At 37.1% G+C, this 7,613-nt stretch overlaps 1 long non-coding RNA gene across 1 annotated transcript; it reads right to left on the reverse strand.

Annotated features, from left to right (window-relative positions):
• Positions 1 to 1,312: 1,312 nt before the first annotated feature.
• LOC306996410 lies at positions 1,313 to 5,142 on the reverse strand. The gene is made up of 4 exons (XR_013797071.1): positions 4,891 to 5,142; positions 4,526 to 4,564; positions 2,787 to 2,873; positions 1,313 to 1,659 (listed from the first exon to the last, which is right to left on the reverse strand). It is a non-coding gene; the product is annotated as an uncharacterized lncRNA (long non-coding RNA).
• Between the last annotated feature and the right edge of the window lie 2,471 nt (positions 5,143 to 7,613).

Raw genomic sequence — 7,613 nt, forward strand, 5'->3', positions numbered from 1 at the left:
GGAAAAAAACAGGCTGAAAAATGGGAGTAACTGGAGTTATTTCAGCATTATCTCTGTATTAGGCTCATTGTGTTTTGTGATTCGATGATCTTGACTTGATCTGTACTGCACTCTCGATCTGAAGAGGCTGAGATGAGTTTCTCTTGTTTCTGTGTTGCACTGCAGACCGACAGCAGCCGCAGTGAGAGTAAAGTCAGGAAACTACTCTGAAATAAGTTCCCTCCAAGTGCAAATACTTCATTACTGTACTTATAGGGCACATAACACACACACAGTGTATGCCAATCTCATGTTAATCTTGAGGACCTATAGATTAGTATTGTAGTATTGTGATTTGTTCCAGAATTTTTTTTTTGTTATGCTGGTTGAAACTCTAACATCCTGATAGCAATCACCACGTTAAAGGTGGGCTAAGTGATGTATGAAAAACTCTGTTTGAAAGTTGGTCAGATTGACACAACAACAAACATGTAGCCAATCAGCTTTAAGGGGCGTATGACGGGGGAGAAGAGAGAACAAGCAAGAGGGAGATTTGAAGAAAGACTGTAGAAAGAGAGATGGCTGAGAGAAATTACAAAAGAGTAAAGCTCAGAAGAATATCACTGGAAAAAGAAGGGTTATGATCAGGAAAGAGCTTTTTGGACCCGCATATATATTTATTTATATGCATATATATAATCTGTGGAAGGCGTAGGACCATAAAGTGCGAATACAAAGATACGATGTCCTACCTGCCTGTCAGCATATGTATTTTCTTACCTCCGCGCACCAGCTCGCACAGACATCACACGTCATCAGCGCGTTTCATTCGGAGTTACACAGACGTCAGTCACCGAGCAACAGCCAGCTTTTACAATTCCTCCTGAACCAAAACAGCCAGCCTATGCTGCGTTGTGGCACTGTAAAGGGAGAGTGGGATCAATACTTAAAAAACTAGCTTACTTTTGCTAGCCTCTCTGAAAATTGCCTAGCCTACACTGTTAATTATTTGACTGTAAATTTACAATAAATTGCAGGTTACCAGTTGCATGACTTTCACAGTAAAATATTGTAATATTTTTACAGTAAATAATTGTGAAATGGCCGCTGCATACTGTGACTTCACAGTAATTATGCCGTCTTATTACTGTGATTTAGCAGTAAGCTGCTGTAGAATTACTGTATTTAACTGTGAAATTACAGTTAGTGTCTCTTATTACTGTAATTTAGCAGTAGGCTGCTGTAGAATTACTGTATTTACCTGTGAATGTCTATATTACTGTGATTTAGCAAAAATTATGGACCAAACAACAAAACTGATAAAAACAGTGGTTTAACTTTTATTTTGTAGAAGAAAAATACAATTTAATAACAGGAATAAATACTGGGTAACAGGAATGAACACTGGGCAACATGAATGTGTGTGCGTGCATGCATGCATTTAATATGTGATAATGGTACTTGAAAAATACAATTTAATAACAGGAATGAACACTGGGTAACAGGAATGTGTGTCAATATGTGTGTGCATGTGTCTACTATGTGATAATGGTACTTCACAATGTAGGAGGTGAAAAGAGAATTAGGGAAGAAAAAGACAAAGGTGGGAAAAGAGTGTTGCATGCGTCTCGCTCCTTCCCTTGCAGCTGGCATCTGCATAGTATGGGTTCCGTCCACTATCTACAAAAGATAAGAAAGACAAAAAGTTTAAGTTACCCATATTGTAAAACTAATCCTAAAATGTCTACAATTTAAGTCATTTCAATTGTAAAACTCATAAATCATGTGAATAGTACTATATCAATTAATATTAAATAAACAAACTCTACTCAAGGACTCTACTCACTCCTGTTACTTTTACTCAGTCCTGTTATTTTTCATGAGTAACAGGACTGAAAGTAGCATGATTGTGGTTAAATGGTTAGTTCATCCAAAAATTTAGATTATGTCAGTTATTACTATCCCTCATGTTGTTCCAACCCCGTAAGACTTTCGTTCATCTTTGGAACACAAGTGAAGATATTTTTGATTAAATCTGAGAGCTGTCTCACTCCTCCATAGGCTTATGTGTAATTGAAAGTTAGTTAGTAAAGTTGGTAAAAAACATTGTTAAAATAGTCCAAGTGACCACAGTGGCTCAACCTTAAGTTTATCAAGCAACGAGAACACGTTTGTGCGCAAAAACAACAAAAATAACGACTTTATTCATTTTCTTCTGTATGGGCCTCTGAGTGAGTTCATGTAGTGTAACAGCGCAGCGCTTCTGGGTTGTACGTCATCAGGTAGGCTCACTATTGGCCGACACTGGTCATGTGTGTGATGCATGTGATGCTGGCCAATAGTGAGCCTACCTGATGACGTACAACCCAGAAGCGCTGCGCTGTTACACTACGTGAACTCACTTAGAGGCACAGAAGAAAATGAATAGTCGAATAAAGTATGCACACATAAAGCATTCTCGTCGCTTGATAAACTTAAGGTTGAGCCACTGTGGTCACTTTTTTATTATATTGGACTAGTGGACTATTATAGTTGACTATTTTAACAATGTTTTTACTAACTTTGTTATAACATTGCAGTCTATAGGCGGGATCAGAAAGCTCTTAGATTTCTTAAAATGATCTTAATTTGTGTTGAACAAAATATGTGTTTGGAACATCATGAAGGAGTGTAATTAATGACAGAATTTTAATTTGTGGGTGAACTAACCCTTTAATAGCTTCAATAAACATCTTACTGCATAACTATATCTAGCTTAACACAGAGACAGTGTTTCGTTAGTCCGCTCTGAAGTTTAGATTGCTTACATTAGATTGACATCCGTTCAAAGTCAAGAGCTCCCTGATCAGTGTGCAGACTTGCTGGTTTATGTGTCCTCTCTGCCCAAGAAGCACCTATAAACAAAAAGACAGAAGAAAGCTGTTAGTTTTATTCAAGTGGGATGAAAAAGGTGTCAGTCCCAGTCACCATCTTTAGTGGGTCACTGCATTTACAGTACAAAGCTAAACTAAAGTTAGCTCAGTTTTAACAAGCTGACATTACTTTGATTTAGTTAAACAGCAAACATTTAAATAACGTTAACAGCAACTGAAAAACATTTTTCCATCACAAACACACAGTCAAAAATAGTCTGGCAACAATGATTTACCCAGGTCAAGCATTATGCACACAACAACGTGCACGCTGTTTGCAGAGGATGGAGTAAGAGCATGTTGGCCTGTCCATCTCCCTATGTCTGTTTCTGCTTGTAACTGAACGTACTCTTCCTCCTAGAATTACAGTTAGTTAACGTTATTACCCGTTCAGACAAAATGGCTCCTAACAGGGTTCCTACACATTTTCCATTTCAAAATTCCATACTTTTCCAGACTCAAATTTAAAATCTTCTCTGTAGATTTTCAGACCATATTAAAAGTGCCCCTATTATGCTTTTTCAAATATACCCGGTCACACTAAATGCATCCCTAGCACCTATTGTGTTTATCGTGCAATTTATACGCGAGAATTAGTTTTTACGTGCATAAGATACGCATGGGTAGGTTAGGGTAGGTTTAGTAGTGGTGTGGGCTTCCGACAAGCACTGTAAGTGGTAGACCAATCACAGCAGAGTAGGCTCGTGACAAGGAGGGATTTAAAGAGACTGAATCATCGAACCTGTGTGAGATTCATGAAAAATGTGGTGATGTGCAATGTATATTATGAGAAAATGACAGCGTTTTTTGTAGGAGACCATGCAAAACAATTCACGTGCACGTGAATAGTTTCTCGAGGGCACAAAAAAGTTTATCATATACACTACTGTGCAAAAGTCTTAGGCATGTCAGTATTTTCACCCCAAAAAGTGGATTTAAGCCGGTATCACCTGTGTCCCATCATGACAGTTTCACAGCATCCTTCCACCACCCCATCACCTCACTCTTGGATGGTTTTCTATCCCAGTCAAAGGGGGATAAATTATTATACCTGATTTCATGTAGGCCCTATGTGTGAACTCGTGAATGCACAGCATTTTTTTATTATTATTATTAATTAATTAGATTTTCTATTATAGAAAACTAAACAGGGGCAATAGTCTGGAAATGCAAATATTTTTCCATACTCTGCTTTCTTTTTTCCATACTTTTCCAGACCTGGAAATCACTCAAATCAAATTCCATACTTTTCCATACTTTTCCAAACCCCGTAGGAACCCTGTCCTAATATCTCCAGATGTCGACCTGTTTTTAATGTAGAATAGCACAACTAACGAAGCTCCACTAATTCAGTGATAAACATTTAATTTACTATATCTTTTTCACAATAAAAGCATCCAGTTGTTTTGCAACACACTTCATTTTTCTGTTGACGAGACAGACAAATGGCTGCTCCGTTTCACACACAAAGCAGGGGAGAAAATTATGAAGTTCAGCTAACGTTACTAATTTGAGATGAATTTATGAAATTTGAACTGTATTTCAGCATTTATTTGCCCAAATTCACAACACTATAATTGATCTAGTTGATAATAACTGTCATAACGTTACCCACATATAAGGCCACAGCTTACCTTATAACTTTATTTCCCGGTGGTCACCATAGAAAAATGCTGTGGGAAAAGAGAACGCAGTTATAGAAACTAAGAAAAGCATTAAGCAAAAGTAAAAATTTCGACGATGTAACTTTAGCTAACGTGTCTCACGGTTAACCTTACTAACTTAATACGGTACAATTAACGTTAACACTACAACCAACGTCTGTTCATTCAAATTTGCGCGCTCAAACCTAGACGCGAGTCTTCTTCGGCTAAGTTACAAAAACATGACAACAGCACCTACAACAAACGCTAATTTGGTTCATACTTTTAAATAACATGCACTATCATATAAAAAAACAGCCACCAAAACGACAAAGTTTGATATTTTAAACACTTACCGGCCGCTGAATCCATCGAGTGAGAGCACGGAGGAGATGAGAGCTCAGATGACGCAGTTGCAGCGCGAAAAAGACGGAATTCACAGTAGTTTCTTGTAATAGTCCCGCCTTGCATTATTTTCACAATAAAAGTCTAAATACGGTATTATATTGTGAAATATCACAGTAAAAGCCTGTGAATTGGTAATACTGCAATTTATTGTGAAATATTACAGTTATATGTTGTGAAATCCTGGAAATATTTTACAGTGTACCTTTACTGGGAGGGGCCGCCTAAAAGGTTTTAAAGCACCGTTTCAATTGTAACGCAATGTACAATTTCAAAACAGACAATGAATTTTGAATGTTTGAGCTTTCAAATGATACCTAATTTATGATGATTAATAAAATATGTGGTAGGGAATAAGGCGATAAAATAGAGTGCCCGCTACCAGAACAGTGACAGGATTTCACACCTGCCAGCCAAACATTGTAATTACAACACTACCATACTTGTCTATGGTAATCAGCAGGTCACACGGGTGATCCCGAGACATTAACTTGCAAATATTCCCTTTTACATTTTTTCCCACTAGCATTTTTTCATATTATTATAATTTTCAGGAAACTCTCATGGCCCCCAGAATATTTATGAATATCTAAACAATATATCAAAAGAAAGAACAAAGCCTCTGCTTTTAAACAAACAATCAAACAAACACTTTATTCAAGCTTTGTGCATTATTTTTTATCAACACTTGAACATAGGTAAATAAATAAATGAATTCATTAATTATAGCCTATATAATAAAAAAAATATCTGAGAAAATATTTTTTGTCAAAGACTTTGTCCAAATCGGATTCAGAACGATGATCAAACACAGAAGGATCAACATCCTCTTCATGGGTTCAACATTTCATTCAGTAACATTAGGCAGTTTTGATTTATACACTGTTTAATGTTGATGATCGTGTTATTTTACATGTGCATAAGCAATGCTTCTATCTCTTGTTTCTGCTTCTTCTTCACTTGCTTTTGGATCCAGAGATTTTGTACTATTTCAGAAGGTTTGTAATAACGCCCCCTACAGTATAACAGTGAGAACACGGACTGCCAGCGGATTCTGTCACAGGGAAGCGGTGTGTCATAAATGATGGAAAATTGTGTCAATAGTGTGGAAAGCATTCATGTCTTTTTTATTTTAGCTTCTGTAGTTCTCCTCATGGGTGAGCAACACCCTTTAGAGATGTTCCTTTCATATATTGGATCAGATGTGTTATTTATGAGGTGTCCAGCTTACCTCTAGAGTTCAGGGGCCTCATTTATAAAGCTTGCGTACGCACAAAACGGGGCTGAAAACATGCGTACGCCAGTTCCTGCGCAAAAGGTAGGATTTATAAAGAAAAACTTGACGTGAAAATATGCGCACCTCCACGCAAACTCTGACCCATGCGTACGCACATTTTGAAGACAAAGCAGTTTGGCGACACTGATGGTGAGTTGAGGAACTGACTGCGGATAAAGGGAATTAACCCTTTGCAAAATGGCAAAATTAAGTTTGACATATTTCAATATTTACAATATTTACAAGTTGCTCATAGGTCCCGGTTACAACAAAAAATACAAACTAGAAACTACAAACTTGTTGAGACAAACTTTAAGTTGGCTTGAGAAAGCCGGACCAGAGAGTTTGAAGAAGTTTAAAGTAGTTTGATGTTTAAAGTAGGTTAAAGTTTGATAGATAGATAGATTTAGAATGGTAGTTTAATTGAATCTAGGGCTTCAGGGAGTTTATATTTGAGTTTTTGGCTTGTACACTAATGGCCCACCGTAGTCTTGGCTCAATTTGAGCACTCTGCAATGTAAGTCTATGGGATTTTTATGATTTTTAATATTAATTTTTTTTTTAAAACTGAAAGTCAAATCAGTTTGAAAAGATATAGCACACCAAGTCAGAACAGTCTGAAGGTCTGACCCGAGTTTGGAGTTTGTAGAATTAAAGCTCTAGGAGGAATTAGAGTTGTACATTTTTAGTAAGAAGAATAATAATAAAAAGTTTAAATAAATTTCAGTAAGTTGGCTTTTCCAAGCCAACTTAATAAGTTTACATAGGATTTGAGTAAGTTGGCTTTCTCAAGCCAACTTAATAACATTAAATCACCATTATGGGTCCTAAAGATACATACATCCATGTTTAGTTTAAAGACATAAAAGGAACTATATGCTGAAAGTACGTAAATTTAATTTCTTTCACTTCCATTCTTAAATGGATGTAGGCCTATCACTCACAAATGATCAGTTAGGCTGTGATTTATAAAGTGAAAATTGCGTGCAGGTGTGCGTACGCACGGTTTTATAAATCTGATTTTTTTTTGCGTACGCCATTTTTGGCTTTTGTGCGTACGTACACTTCTAGTAAGGTTCCTACGCACAGTTTTATAAATGAGGCCCCAGAGCATTAACCAAAGTCAGCGGTAGTTCATTCTGCACAGATACGTCCCCCAAATCTGAAGATACGTGCAGTCTGTGTAATGAATTGACTGGAGGTGTCACAAGATTCATTAACCTCTACACTAGCATTAACACACACACACACACACACACACATGGCCTCTCTGGTCTCAGTAATTACTGTATGCAGTGGGGCAGAACATTGGCCTTTAAACGGCTCTCGGCGCTAGACCTGTGCGTTTAAACACACAGTGTGATCTAATGTCAGCATAAACAGACACACTCATTGTAT

This window comes from Phoxinus phoxinus (assembly GCF_949152265.1).
Source record: "Phoxinus phoxinus genome assembly, chromosome: 4".
NCBI classification, from domain to species: domain Eukaryota; kingdom Metazoa; phylum Chordata; class Actinopteri; order Cypriniformes; family Leuciscidae; genus Phoxinus; species Phoxinus phoxinus.